The following is a 15796-nucleotide window of genomic DNA, read 5'->3' as shown; positions in this document are numbered from 1 at the left end:
ATATGAATAGAGAAACCATTCATCCACCCCTGGGACTCTTGAGTCTTCTTAGTATTTATCAGAATTTATGATGTTGGCAGATTTTTAGAAATTGAGATATGAAGTGACACAACTTGCATGTTTTCTTGTGACAGGGATTCCTGGCCAGATATCTAGAAATAGGGGAAGTTTGAGAAAGTAGAGTATCTCTTCCAGGAATATTCACTCTTGGTGTCTTTTCAAAGGTCCTGTTATAACGGTTTGCCAGACTCTTCTGTGAATGGTCCCATTCTTATTTGAATTCCCGTATAATATTATGGACAACATTCAGGCCCTGGAATGAAGAGATCCAGACGAAAACCAACCTCTGCCATCCATTAGCTATAGGATCTTGGGTGAAGGATTCTAAAAACTTCGGAGTCTCAGTTTATTTATTTGCAAAATTTGCGTATTAATGTTTACATCAAGGGGTTGTGTTTTTTTTGAGGACTAAGTGAGAAAATGTGGGTCTTATTCCATTTAGCCTGCCCTAACAAAAATACCATGAACTGGGTAGCTTTAACAATAAACTTATTTCTCAATTCTGGAGACTGTGAGAAGTCCAGGATCAAGGTGCTAGGAGGCTCAGCATGTGGAGAGGGCCTGCTTCCTGGTTCCTAGACAGCTGTCTTCTCACTGTGTCCTTATATGACTGAGGGGCCAAAAGAAACCCTGTAGCAGTTCTTTTAGAAGAGCTCCAATTTCCTTTATGAGGGCTCACCTCCCAAAGACCCTACCTCCAAACCTATCACACTGGGAATTACATTTCAGCAAATGGATCCTGAGAGAACACAAACACTCAGTTTACAGCAATATGTTTAACATTTTTTTTTGCAAACTCGACCACCCAAATGAACGGTTTTAGTGGTAGATCATCACAGGTTCTGCCATAACCTATAAACATAAACATGTGAACACAAGAGAACCCATACAGCATCATTTACCAATGTCTTGACTACAATAATTCACCCAAATGTCTGTGAAATACTTTTTTATAATTTAACTTTTTATTTTACTTGTATGTTTTTATGTGGTGCTGAAGAATGAACCCAGTGCCTCACCCATGTTAGTCAAGCGCTCTACCACTGAGCTACAGCCCCAGTCCTCGTGAAATACTTTATTTTTTTACAAAAAATTTTTTTAGTTGTAGATGGACATGATACCTTTATTTATTTTTTATGTGGTGCTGAGGATTGGACCCAGTACCTCACAGGTGCTAGGCAAATGCTCTACCACTAAGCTGTAACACTTTCCTATGAAGTACTACTGTTAGAACAAAGCATCTTTAGGGTTCTGGTAACTTCGTCTCTAGGCAGTGACAAGAACAAAATAGCATTTCTACTTCAGCTCACAGGGCTGTTCTTCTCTTTGCTATTTAGAAGGATTTTATTTATTTATTTTTGGTACCAGGGATTGAACTCGGGGGCACTCAACCACTGAGTCACATCCCCAGCCCTTTTTGTATTTTCTTTAGAGATGGGGATCTCACTGAGTTGCTAAGGCTGGCTTTGGACTTGCAGTCTTCCTGCCTCAGCCTCCTGAGAGGCTGGAATTACAAGTGTGTCAGGATTTGATATTTTTAAAAGGAAGGTGGGTTTAGCCTAAGTATTAAAGAGTCTCCTTCAAAAAAAGTTTGATTCTGGAGAAATAAAATGGCTAGCACTTAGAAAAGATACTGCTGTATAGATCTGTCAGTTGGGACTTACTGAGAGGAGAATGACTTTTTCTTGAAGGATGACAGACAAGTTCTTGGCTGAAGAGTTGGTGATGTGTTTGGGGACCAGCAGTATTCATTTGGTGATAATGAATAATAAAGAGAAATCATTAAGTGTGTTCTGATTAGTTGTCTATTTTTTTTTTATAGTGCTGAGGATTAAACTCAGGGCCTCACACATGCTAAGCAAGCACTCTACCACTAAACTATACCCCAAACCCATAAGTATTTTTAAAGTCTATTAGGAGAAGTTGTTAGGCTCTGGCCTAGTTGCTAGGCTTCCTGAGTGTAGACAGGAAGGATGTGTGAATCAAAAGTCTAGATCTCAAAGAAATGTATCCTCTAGTAGAGCATACCCAGCCAGCAGTAGTTTCATAGGGGAATGCAGAATGTATGGCAGAGTGGAGGAATAAGAGATTGTTTTAATTTGGATGATAAGGAAAAGGTTCATGAAAGAGGGAGTTTTGAGCTATGCTTTGATGCTGGGCTGTCTTTGAACATGTGGAGAAAAGAGGGACTCACAGTCCTGGTATAGAAACAGTCAAGGCCAGGACACAAGAGCAGGTAAATAAATGCAAGGAACATGATGAGGGAGAGAAGGAAAATAAGTCAAGGAAAATCGAAGTCAATTGGAAAGATCACTGAATTACTTCAAAATAGGGATGATAATCTATTTCCATGATTTTAAAACTTACACTATTTTTTCTCATTTTAATGTTTTTTTTTTGAATTGAGAAAAGATTTACTGTTAATATGCACATTTAATATTTCTTTATCACTCAAAAAGAGGATATTGCATCAGTGGAATATTCATAGTAAATGGAAAATTTTTAATATTTCATAATAGTAAATTTATTTCATACCCAAGGATGTATTATAATATCTACTTTATAACCTTTTTGGATAAATAAATATAATCTTATATGTAAAGCACTGATCACATAATATGTTCAATAAACTTACTATTTTTATAAAAATAGAGATGAACTAGGTTTGACAGACAATAGAGTGCTGAGAGCCATTAGCCAAGTAGGTATGACAATTTCCTTGCCAGCGTACCCCATGTTGCTTAGAGGAAGGACTCGTGGAAATGGACTTGCCTTGGACATTTGCAGTGACATTGCATGTGTGTGGTGGCTCGTGATTTTGTGCCCAGCCAGACTGCAGCAATAGAGTATTGCTGAAGAATTTCAAAAAGGAAAAAGACAATGAATCTGAGTCATTACTATGGTTTGAATAGTTTATCTCCAAGGGTTTGTGCATTGGAAGCTTTGTCCCCAAGTGGGGAACTTTAGGAACTGAGGCCTAATGGGAGGTCCTTAGGTGGGGTGGGCCTTATTGAGAGTGCCTTCAGCAGAATTAACACAGTTCTCCTGGAACCCCAGTGTCTCTGTGTCTGTCTTTCTCTTTCTTTGTTTTTGTTTTTGGTACTGGAGATTAAACTTGGGGTGTTTAGCTGCATCCCCAGCTCTTTTTTTTTTTTGTTGTTGTTGTTGTTTTGAGACATGGTGTCACTAAGTTGCTGAGGCTGGCCTTGCACTTGCAATCCTCCTGCCTCAGCCTCAGGGTCACTGGGATTAGAGGCATCCATGCACCACCAGGCCCAGCTTGCCCAGTCTCTTTTTGCTTCCTGTCTTGCATTATGATCACTTCCTTTCACAGCTCCACCAGTGTGATGCCCTCACATTCAGGCCTCCACCAGAGCCAAGTGAATGTTAATTTCATGTCCTTCAGCTTCCAAGCCTAAAATAATAATAATAATAATAATAATAATAATAATAATAATAATAATAATAATTTTTTAACACCAGCCTCAGTTTTTATTCTAATCAATAGAAAATAGGCTAATAAGGCCATCAAAATCACTCTGTCAACTATATGAAGATATAAGAAGTCACCCGGGAACCAATTATAATAGACTGGACAAGTAAATGAAGGGAGAATTTGGGGAAGAATCCATAAAAGTGAGTGACATGTGCCTTGCCTTGGAGATGCCATTGACAGGGCTGGCCAACTGAGAGGGTATGACAGAAAGAAGTAGACATGAATGACAGATTGTACTATCAACAGGAGGAGAAGATCTGGAAGAAGTAGCTAGTGTGGAAGCAAAACTGATAGGTTGAATTTTGGACACACTGAATCTAATTCTAAATGGAAACATCCAGGAAGCATTTAAAATATCTATAACTTGATTCTGGGAAAGAAATGAGGCTAAATGAACTTTTAAAGTGATTTTCTGCCGCGTTTCTGTTCTCGCGATTAAAAGGCTCGGGGTCACTCCAGGTAAACTGGGCTGACTGGGCTGCATGAAATAACCACACAAGAGACACAAATACCTTTTTCTTTGGGGTCCCTGTGACAGCTCCTCTGACCTTAAGGGTCTGCAGGGAGAGAGAGAGAGAGAGAGAGAGAGAGAGAGAGAGAGAGAGAGAGAGAGAGAGAGAGAACATGCACACATATGCGCTGACCCCTTTTATTGAGGAGAAGCTATTCAAATGAGGCAAGGGGTCAGGTTTCAGGGGGCTGAGTCTATCTTCATGATGTCCACTGTCAGCAGGTTGACTGATACCGGGGCAGGCCACACCCAAGGTCACAGTAAGAGAAGGGGACACACACAAGGCACTTCCATGGAAGATTCTATCCTAAATAGGGCAAGGGGTTATATTACAAAGAAACAGGTGAGCATAGCTTCACCCATGGGGCTGCAGCAAGACACACCCATGCATGAGACCGACCCTCGGACCCAAGAAGGGTGGGGAAAGCTCTGCCACATTTCTGTGACTGAGCACCTCAGCACCCAGCCGGGGATTGTGACTCAGTGATGTGCAAGGATGGTCTCCCACATTTTTAATTTAGATAATAATTGAAACCATGGATGCCGATAAGTTTTTTAGAGGAAGAGAATGGGCGGCGGGGGGGGGGGAGGCAAAAAAAAAACAAAAACGAGGATAAAAGAAATTTTGGAGTAAAACAACTTGTAGAAAATCATTCAAAACAAAAACAAAAACAAAAACAATGGGACCAGAAAAAGATGACTTGAAAGTTTAGAGAACCAGAAAAAGTTCATGTCCCTGAGTCTGAGGAGAAAAGAAAAGCTGTTCAACAGTGCCAAGTATAATTGATCCCACAGTCTCACGTTTGTGGACATAAATGCACACTCATAGGATAGACACCTCTGTCTTTGCACATCTGAGCGGTGCTTGAAGATGCCTTGGCATTTAGTTGCCATCTTTTGCTGCTTTCACTTCTTTCCCTTCTCAGCAATTTCTGAGCCCTTTCATTTGACCTGCATTTTTGTGGTTACTTGAGCAGTTTGGAGTGGGTTTTTTTTCCCCTCTTGCCTGTGTACTTGTGGGAAAACACAGAGCACAGACTGTCTGAGGCAGCCCCTTAGGGTAGTCCAACACTGATGCTTAAGAATGTCAGAGAAAGAAATGAAACCAAGCCCACCTGGGCAAATCGTTGAGACAGACCCCTGGGTGTTCTGCTTTTAGGGTAATCCAACAGTAATAATAACGTTACCAGATGGTTTAGGATCTGAGTACAGACCTACCCTGTTTCACCTTAAAATTTCTTGGAAAAGATGCTGTTGCCTTTCACATAAAACCTTCCAACTCCTCCTCAGCCCTTCCCACTATGTTGCTGTTTCTGTTTTCATGTTATTTTGGACAGTGATTAGTTCTGTATTTACCTTGCCATTGTGGGACCTTTGCGTGAGTTCGTATCCTTGGAAATCAGCTTGAATTTTTGAGAAAATTACTGTGTAGCTTATGTTGAACACATTATCTGCTTGTAGACAGTGGTAGTCTCATATTTGCCATAATCACATTTTCATGTGATAATGTATTAGACATCAATAGCCTATTGGCAGTGCACTTAGTTCTGCTGTGGGAAACTTGTAGGAATGGATTAAGCTTTGTTTTGATTTTCCTGCTAATGGGGATTAGGATGTCTCTGTTCAGGACAGCACTAAATACCTGACTCTGAGAATGTGTCACTTTTAAGTGCAAAAGCAGAATTGGCTTTACAATAGACAAAGAGAATATACTAATCTGCTTACTGGATTTTGTTTTGTTTTGTTTCTATTTTTCAATAGTGGCTTTGATAGACTTTTTAAAAAAATGTACTTGTTAACTAAATCAGATGAAGACTTTTGAATGAGAGATGCTAAGGCCCAAAAGATTATATATCAAGTCTGAGTCAAGAACTTGAACATCTTATTTTTTTTTTTTTTTTGAGAGAGAGAGAGAGAGAGAGAAAATTTTTTAATATTTATTTTTCAGTTTTTCAGTGAACACAACATCTTGATTTTTTTTTTTTAATGTGGGGCTGAGGATCAAACCCAGCACCCCACGCATGCCAGGCGAGAAAACGTTACCGCTTGAGCCACATCCCCAGCCCCATCTTATTTTTAAGAAGTTTCTCTAGTCTTCTAATGTACTCCCGAGTTTAATGATCACTGTTTTCTGAAATAAGTGATAAGTGTGAGCACAAGTAATAAACTATTTAGCTAAAACATAAATTAACTAGATATACAAAATCTACAATTATTTGTAGCTTATATAGGCATATATTAAATAATTGAGTAAAGACTTCAAAAGATGGACAGGTCTCTTTGAAAATCTCTGTGGAAGAATGGAGAAGTTAGAAGACTAAAAAAGAACCAATATCATATCTTAAATGTTTTTGAAGGAATAGAAGAGATCTAGACTTGAGGCTGTGTATTTAATTTACCTTGTTGGAAAAAAAATACACAGCACTAGGAATATTCTCATAATGTTGGCTTGTAAGTGAGAGACTGTTCCTCAACCCTACTTAGGCAGAACAAAAGGAAGTGGCTGAAACCAGAGTGAGGGGTCTATGTTAGAATGTAAGAGTTTTATAACTGGGAGGAATATTGAAAAAACTTCTTAAGAAACACGTGTAACCTCTTTCTCTAGAGGTCTTCAAAATAGAGTAGATTTCCATGTCTAGTTTAAACCAGGAGCTGCTCAAAGGTGAAGGAAATCCATAGTGCTTTGTTTTATGTTTCATATTTATTTTGAAGATCTTTTGAAATCTATTTCCTCATTTCAAATGTTGGAAACCAAGGATTTGTGTTATATAATGACATCACTAATTTTGAAAATATTCTTTCACCTTGGGTGAATTTTGCTTTATGAAGATATATATGTGTGTGTGTGTGTGTGTGTGTGTGTGTGTGTGTGTGTGCGCGTGCACATATATATCTTTGCCTTAATACTTCTATGACATGGAAAAAAAGAATTACAAAGTACATCCACTCACACCCACCTTCTTTTTTTTCTTTTTCTTGGTACACTGTGTTTTTGGTCACATGAATACAAAACAAAGTTCAAATAAGTAGTAAGAAGAACACTCTTGGCAGGCTTTGGCAAATCAAATATATGCTATCTATATGTAATGTAAAATAATTATACATGGAAAAAAGAGGCAGAGGGCCCAGAATCTCTTGGCAGCTGTGCTGTCTGGTTAGAAAAGGAAGCGAGTTACAGTTTGGACATTCAGTTCTGAGACGTTACTCCTGAGTCAACAGGATTTTAATTATGTATGTGGCCTAGAAGAGACATTTACGCAAGAGGAACATATTGTTGTCAAATGTGTTTGTGATTTTGCTCATGGTTCAGAATTGGAAAGAATCCGAAAGTAATTTCTGAAGGTACATAACTGAACTGAAGGAACATAGAATAATGATATCTTTCCTAGTGGCAGGGAAATAACGGATATCCCTGACTCCCCATTCCCACTCCCTCACCCAACACATTTCCTTTTCTTTTGTAGTTATTTTTGTAGCTATATAGCTTTGTGTGTACATATATATATTATTTGTGCATGTGTTTTCACACTACATTCATATATCTCAAGCCACACTGCTTGGGCAGAGATAAAAGATGTGTTAAGTACAACTTCATCTTTAAACATTGTTTTCTCCTTCCAGAATGTTGAGAACACTTAGAGCTGTTTATAAATTAATTGTGTTTTTTTGTATATTTCAGTCTAGTTTTTGAAAAAGTTAAAAGTTGGCCAGACGTGGTAGAGCATACTTGTAATTCCAGCTGCTCAGGAGGCTGAGGCAGGAGGATCTCGAGTTAAAAGCCAGCCTCAGCAAAAGTAAATTGCTAAGCAACTCACTGAGACCCTGTCTCTAAATAAGAAATAGGGCTGGGGATGTGGCTCAGTGGTTGAGTGCCCCTGTGTTCAATTCTAGTAAAAAAGAAAAAAGAAAAGAAAAGAAAGGAAAAACTTACAAGTTTTCTGCACTGAACTGAGGTACTACATGAAGTATAGAAAGCCTATTCTGAATTATGGTAAATAACTTCTCACTTATGGATAGATTAGAGGGGAATTAAGGAGTCTGTGGAAGGCAAAGAATTTAGCTTTTTTAAGAGTAAGCTTTTCTTTTTTATGACCCATTGATTCATTTATGGATTGATTCATTCATTCAATATTCACTAAACACCTACAAAGTGCTATTATTTAGGCCTTAGCAATACACTTATAATTGTCTTTACTTTGTTTTAACTTATCTTTTTTTAAAATTTGCCTTCTCCACACCAACCCAGGTATGCTGTATTTTTTTAACGACATTTTCGGTTTTTAATAGTTAACAATTATTGAGCACATATCAGTCAGCTTTCAATTGCTGCAATAAAATACCTGAGAAACTCAACTCATGTGAAGGAATGGGTTTATTTTGGCTCATGATCACTTGGCCTGGTTCCTGTGGGCCTATGGTAGCAATGGAGATGGGAGCACTTGGTAGAGGAAGATTGTTCACCTCATGGTAGCCAAGAAGCAAAGAGAGAGAGGAATGTGTGAGGGTCCCAATATCTTCTTCAAGGGCACACCCCCAATGACCTCACTTCCTTTCATTAGGCTCCACCTCCTAAAGATTCCATCATCTCTTAAGAGTGCCACAGGCTGGTCATGAAGCCTTTGGCATATGGGGCTTTGAGGGACATTTAAGATCCAAACCATAAGAAGCACTTGATAGACATTGTCTGAAGGGCTTTTATTATACTGTCTTATTTAATTTTCATAGCAAACAACCTTATGAGGTAAGTCTTATTAGCAACCTCATTTAAATAGAAAGAAACAAAGTACAGGCAGGATAGGTATGTTGCCCAAGGTCACATACCTACTGAGTGAACCCAGACTGTGGTACTCAGTCTTTGCTCCTAATCTCATGCTGTACTGTCTCCCAGGATTATTAATTCTATGATTTTTTTGATTTAAAGGTTTTGTTCAGGTGCAAATTTGCAAGACTGCCTCTATTCCTCATTGAATTGTCATATTTACCTTCTGTTTTCATCTTTTTTACCTCCTTGAAATTCCATCTATAATTGTTTTTAAAGAAAGCAATAAAGTACTTGAATCTCTGGTTACTTTAGATTTTGTAACACTTTCTTAACGCCATCTTGATTCTCTCTTAAGGCCTATAATATGACCAAATCAATGTGGCAAATTTTAAAGGAGAACGTAAAATAAATTATTTTAGAATGTAAAGTGATTTTTTTTTCACTTAACATCCATATAGAGAAAAATAATCCCTGGTGCTTTGTGTATCTAAAAATACAACAAACCCTATAAGGTTCTTTGGTAAAGGGAAGAAAAGTGCATAATGTACCTAAGTGTGTACAGTATTGGTTTTCTTGAGCTTAGTCAGAGACTACAAAACAGAGTTTTCAGCAAACCTAGAAATGACAACTATGATTTTATAAGGATGAGAATTCGAATCATATTTCTTTAATGCCAGTTATACCTTCCAAAAAAACATCCTTTTAAGATGAGCCAGATCTCACAAACCAACATATCATCTTGGAGCAATTAAAGGTTTTAGGGTTTCCCCCTCTGGAATCTTATTTCCAGTTGACAGATTCTGAAGGTTCCCCAAGGATAACCATTTGTAGATGTTATGTACCTTTTAATGTAGGGTTTTCAAAAAGCAAATGATCACTTTGTTAGAACCTGGGGGCTCATGGTTGACTTTGCTCTGTGTACCCCAGAGTTAGCTTCTAAAGTAGCTGGGAACAATTAAAACTGGGTTCTCCCCACCATCACACCGCCTTTTTTTTTTTTTTTTTTTTGAGTCTATCACTTGCTATATAGCTGTGTGGCTGGAGGAATTTACATAAACTCTTAATGCCTTGGTTTTGGCATCTGTAAGATGAGAATATCAACAGAATGCATCTCATAAATTTATTGTGAAATAAGCTAATCTATGTAAAGCACACGACAGCATTCTTGGCTCATAAGAAACAGTTAGTAAATGTCAGGTCTCATCCGTCCCCACAGTGGCGAAATTGAAGATGACTTATGTTGAACTCAGTTTTTCATAGAATTTGCTATTCACATGGTAAGGCATAGCTTCATGGTTCTAGAGACGTCTAGGGCTTTTAGTTATTTAAAGCACAAAAGATTATTTCTCTCTATATGGGCATAATAAGAGAAAATATTTTATGTTCTATATTTTATATTAAACTTTATAAACATGTTTTATTGATTTGTTTCTTTGAGAGATGAGAGTAAAAGCAGGCAGATTTTGCCATATAGGCTGTACAGTCAGGAGACAGGCAGAAAACAGACACTATAGGGTCTTGAAGAGTGGGGAGAGTAAAGGGTACAGACTGCAGGCTTGGAGAAGCTAAATGGATCAAGGGGAGGAAGCTGGTCATGTGATTCCCAAACTCTGTTTGCAAAACTGCTAGCTGTAGTTATAGGCATGACCTACAAACAATGCTTCCCTAGTGAAATGAGATTGGAAAATCCTGGACTGAACATGGTTAAATAGCTTTCTTGATATTGAACTACTCAGCCTTAGTCCAAATTCCAACCTACCTCTTTCTAGTTGTGTGATTATGGACAGATTGTCCAATTTCACCTTGTTAACAATATTATTATTAGTAATAATAATATTATTAGTAATAATACCCATGTTGGTTTATTACGAATTAAATCAATTAAAATTCAGTGTCTAGCTTATAGTAAATATTATATGTCAACTTTTATGAATGCAGTGGTGGGAATAAAGAAGTTGATGTCATTTAATCCCAAATATGACATCTTTGAGGATTGTCTGTATAATAGGAGCAGAAACACCCATGTCTCGGGCTCATTGTGAGAAATGTAATAAACAATGGAGATATTAAAATTGTAAGGCATAGTACAGTATAAAGAGCACAGGAAGATGTACAATAAATGGTAGGTATTATTATTCCCCATATATCCACTAATTTTATTCACTAACATATATCAGCACTGGGCTGATGGTACTATGAGACATGCACATAAATCTAAAATCTGTAGAGTGCAACCTGTGTGTTGACATATGGAGTATCCTGGGACTCTGCCCTCTTCCAATTACTAGGAAACAGTGAGGAATAGTTAAAATGGACATTGGTCAGGGGTGTCTGTGTTCAAGATGGGTTGGCTGTGCCGTGGATTCAGGCCTTGGCAGTCAAGGATGGAGAAAGACTAGTGGCACTTGGATCACAGGCATTAGCGTTAATAGTCATAACTTCAAATAACATTTCAACTGTCAACTGTGATGATAGATATACCTTCAAATAACATTTCACTAGTCAAATAAATGTGGACGATCCTGGTTAAATGATTTTCTTTATTGTAGAAACCCTCAGATTCTTTGACATGCTAATGTAATACTTAAGTATGCATTTTGAAACTCAGGGAAAAGAATATTTTTTGCAGAATTTCCCAAATGAGTCTTTTTCCTTTGTTTTCATAAAACACTTTATGATACTAGAATGCCTTAGAATACACTTTGAGAAGAACTGACCAAGGTCAATAGTGCATTCTTCGTGTCCATTTTGGTCCTTGGTTCTCCCAAAAGGCTGCTGATGTCCTGATTTACCCTTCAGACTTTCTTATCATCAGCAGGATTCAGCCTTGACTTGTTTTTAGTGATGAGGTAGCACATTGAAATGTGGAATATGTTGAACTAAATGAAACTGCTGATATTTGACTATTTCTGACCTACGGAAAAAAGGATTTCATATGGTTCTAATACTTAGGACAAATGTCGTTTGGGTCCTGCTGGTTAAGGTGCTCCTGCATAATAATACCTGAAGGAGAGCAATTAGTGTGTGAGGACTAGATTGTCTTGGTTTGTACCTTCATTAATCAAATATTTATAGGAAGCTTATATATGTCAGACAACATTGCAATTTATCTGAAAAATTATTATCTCCTTCCCCTCATTTTAGCAATCTTTTTTTTCCAAAATATTTGAAGGAAGATAAGCCAAAAATGACATTTGAATTTTTTTTTTTCTTTCAGACCCTGCAGGCCACCAGATTGGCTGCTTCTGGATTTTCCAGATGCCTGAGTTTCTACTGGCTCTGAGTCTCCCAGGGCTCCTCCCAGGAAGCCAGGGCTGAGCTTAGACCCTGGCTAGCGGCTTTCTGGGAGAAGATCTTTCCCTGATGGCTTTGGTGGAAGAGAGGGTTCCCTGGAACATGGTCTGCTCTTGTTTCACATTGGGCCGGGTGTACAGAGAAGGCTGACTGGGGCTACCGTCAAAACAAGGGATTATTTAATATCTGTTCACTCATTTATTCCTTCCTTCAACATGTTGCGGTGAAACCCAGCTCACTGTGCCAGGTTGGGGATGCATCAGTGAGCAGGGTCTATGCCAATTGTCCTGTGCTGCTTTGGAGTCTGTCGAGGGAGGCAGAAGCCAGCAGACATTTATCATCAAGTGTGGTAGACAAATTGGGAAGTGATATGAAGAAAGCCACATGGGCATGGGGACAGAGGGCATATTGAGAGTTGTGTGTTTGGAATTCTCTGCCTTGAGGGGGATAGGAGTTTGTACAGGGATTTCACCCTACCTGTTATTAGGTAAGTAAGGAGATTCTTGAAAGGTCACTGTTATTGGATAAATCTGTCTGTTTTGTTGTCCAGGGGATTCAGATTGCCCTATTCAGGATTTTAAAATATAGTATCTCTCAACACAGTTTGTGAACTCCGCAGGTAACACCAAGAGAAAGTACTGGTAGGACCCCATTTTAATTCAGCTCAATATACAAAAATCAAAATCAATCAAATGTGAAAGCAGCATATGTGGTCTATGTCAAAAACAATCTTCTTAACTGTCTTTGGCTTCTGGGTTCTGAGCAGCCCGTCCCTGTAGGGTAAAGCCCTTTGAATAGCATTCATATTACAGATGGTTCTTCGTTGTCACAGATGGGGTCACCAAAGTTTCTTCAAATAATCACCCCTCTTTGGTAATGAATATCTGATCTTATCTTCAAAAGTCATATTGACCCATCAGTTTTAAGAAACCACCAGTGTCCAGGGCCTGATTCTACATTTGTCCTCATGTTACTCATGACCATCTTATAAAATTTGGAAATGAGATTATTTTAAAATGCTGACTTTTACTCTTAATTCCATAGTCTATTCAATATCATGATCTTCTTCATTAAAAAAAAAATAAGGATTGGGCTGCGGATGTGGCTCAGTGGTAGAGAATTTACTTTCCTTGCTGAAGGCCCTGGGTTCAATCCCCAGCACCGCAAAAAGACAAAATGAAAACAAACAAACAAACAAACCAACCAGGGTGGTGTGGGGGAAGACTAAGGAAAGGAGATAGCTTAATTTTTAAGTTTGAAAAGTTGTGACAAAAGTTATTTAAAAAGAATAGCAATCTTCTTCTTTAAAAAGTTAACATTGACTGGGGAGATAGCTTAGTTGGCAGAATGCCTGCCTTGCATGTACAAGGCCCTGAGTTTGATCCCCAGCACCACACACACACACACACAAAAAAAAAAAAAAAAAAAAAAGTTAATATTTACCAGCATACGATGACATAACAAAAGTAAACATAACTTAAGGGGCTGGGATTGTGGCTCAGTGGTACAGTGCTCGCCTAGCATGAGCAAGGCCCTGGGTTCCATCCTCAGCACCACATAAAAATAAAGAAATAAAATGAAGGTATTGTGTTCAACTACAACTAAAAAATAAATATAAGAAAAAATAAACATATGTCAAAGATAGAATCCTTTTATTAGCATTTATTCATATCCTTGAATCATTTCAAGTAGATACCTGTATTACTGTACTATAATGCTTTATGTTGTTTAAAACAACTGTGAGATTCTGTAGAGAGCCAGGCAGAAGAGTGTTTCTCCAACTCCAGGTCATGACCTGTCAGTGGACAGGGAAATTAAAATTAAAATGAGTCATAGTCATGATTTATATTTTATACAAAGGAAGCACAAAATAGATTAGAAAATATAAAAATTTACCACACTCTTGGTAAGGATAGGTTTTTTTTTTTCATGAAATTTAGTTTCAGGTTTATATCCACACACATATGCACATGTTCCTATTTATATATGCTTATATATGTATGTAAATAGCACACAAACATACATATGATTTACTTACTGTGGAATGCAGACCAAAAAATTGAGAAATCCTAAATGATAGCTATTCTAAATAAAAGTAAAAAATGACCCTGTTACACAATAAATATGATTTTAATGCTACGCATCTTTATTACAACAAGTTTTCAGCTTGAACAGATTTATAGTTCTAATAAACAAAAGAGGAGGGGGCTGGGATTGTGGCTCAGTGGTAGAGTGCTCGTCTAGCACATGCGAGGCCCTGGGTTCGATCCTCAGCACCACATAAAAATAAATAAACAAAATAAAGATATTGTGTCCAACTACTTCTAAAAAATAAATATTAAAAAAAAAAAACAAAAGACGCATTCAGGCAACATATATTCCTATTTGTATATATGGACATATATAGGCACATAACTAAAAATGGAAATTTTAAAACATTTAAAATATGATTAAAAATAAACTTCCCGATTCCAGAAATAGCATTTATGAATGCTTATAAAATTATGGTGCAAGTATGTTGATATTTTAAGCGTTCACTCATTCATATGCTCTAAAGGCTAGCATGAGAAAAATTGCAGGTAGCTGTTTTTCTGAAAGGTTATTGCTTATTAACTCGTAGCCCTCGCCTCTGCCTATAATGATAGCAGATGGTCCCTGTGATGCTGTTGGAATTCAGAAAGAAATTCTCCAACTGTTAACACTTGAGGAGAGACAATCTTATCCCTCATCTTAACAGCTTCTCCCTGGATCTCCTTCTCTGATCTGAACCAGTCTTGCTTAACATTGTAATACTGCTTTGCCCATTCTTCACCATGGACCATGTAGACTTCCCGGAAACTCTCAGGACTAAAGACATTCCAGACATTCCTTAACACAACGTTCCTCAAAAGGTTGGTTTCTTAGGCTCCTGCAAGAACACTGCCCACATGGTTCACAGAGACTGCTGCACTACTAGCCTTCCTTCCATTAGCAGACAGCCGCCCCTCCCCTCCTCTGAAAGGCTTGCTGTGCTCAGCCAGGACTCCATCAAACTCCCCTTTAGAGGGGTAGCCGAGGACACTGAGATCCTCAGTAAAGAGGAATCCATCAGTGAGGCCAGAGTTTCCAGCAGCACAGCGAAGCTACACATAGGTTGTATATCTTGGTATGATGTGTGTTTTCTTTGGAAACAGGCATTTAAATGAAGTTTCCTTTAGCAAAACTTGCTCCCTAAATCCAAAGTCTCAAAATTACATTTAATGAATTCAAGAAATAGAAATTATTGGAACTCATTACATTAGTTGCCTTTCTTATACCAAAAAACAAACAAACAAACAAACAAACAAACAAACAAAAAAACCAGGACACCTATTTCCCTCAATTGTCCTATTGATATTTCCCATTCCGCCTCTTTCCTCCCTCTTTCCTTCTCCCCTCACTTCACTTCACTTCACTTTGTTTGAAATTCTCTCATTCTCTTTTTAGGCCAGCTAGAATGGATATCAAACATTCCAGAGCCGAAGGTTTTCAAAAAAAGAGAAGAGAAACATCCATGAATTTCACAAGTGACTAGATGTCTTCACACTCTGTTTGGCTAATAAGATATTCACTGCCAACTTCAGTCAGTAAATTTGCCTAGAATCCTTCTTATCCCTTTTTCCCAACTCTTCTCTTCTACTTGGCTCCCACATTT

This window comes from Ictidomys tridecemlineatus, chromosome 11 (genome assembly GCF_052094955.1).
Source record: "Ictidomys tridecemlineatus isolate mIctTri1 chromosome 11, mIctTri1.hap1, whole genome shotgun sequence".
Taxonomy (NCBI): domain Eukaryota; kingdom Metazoa; phylum Chordata; class Mammalia; order Rodentia; family Sciuridae; genus Ictidomys; species Ictidomys tridecemlineatus.
Note: the sequence above shows the minus strand (reverse complement) of the source record.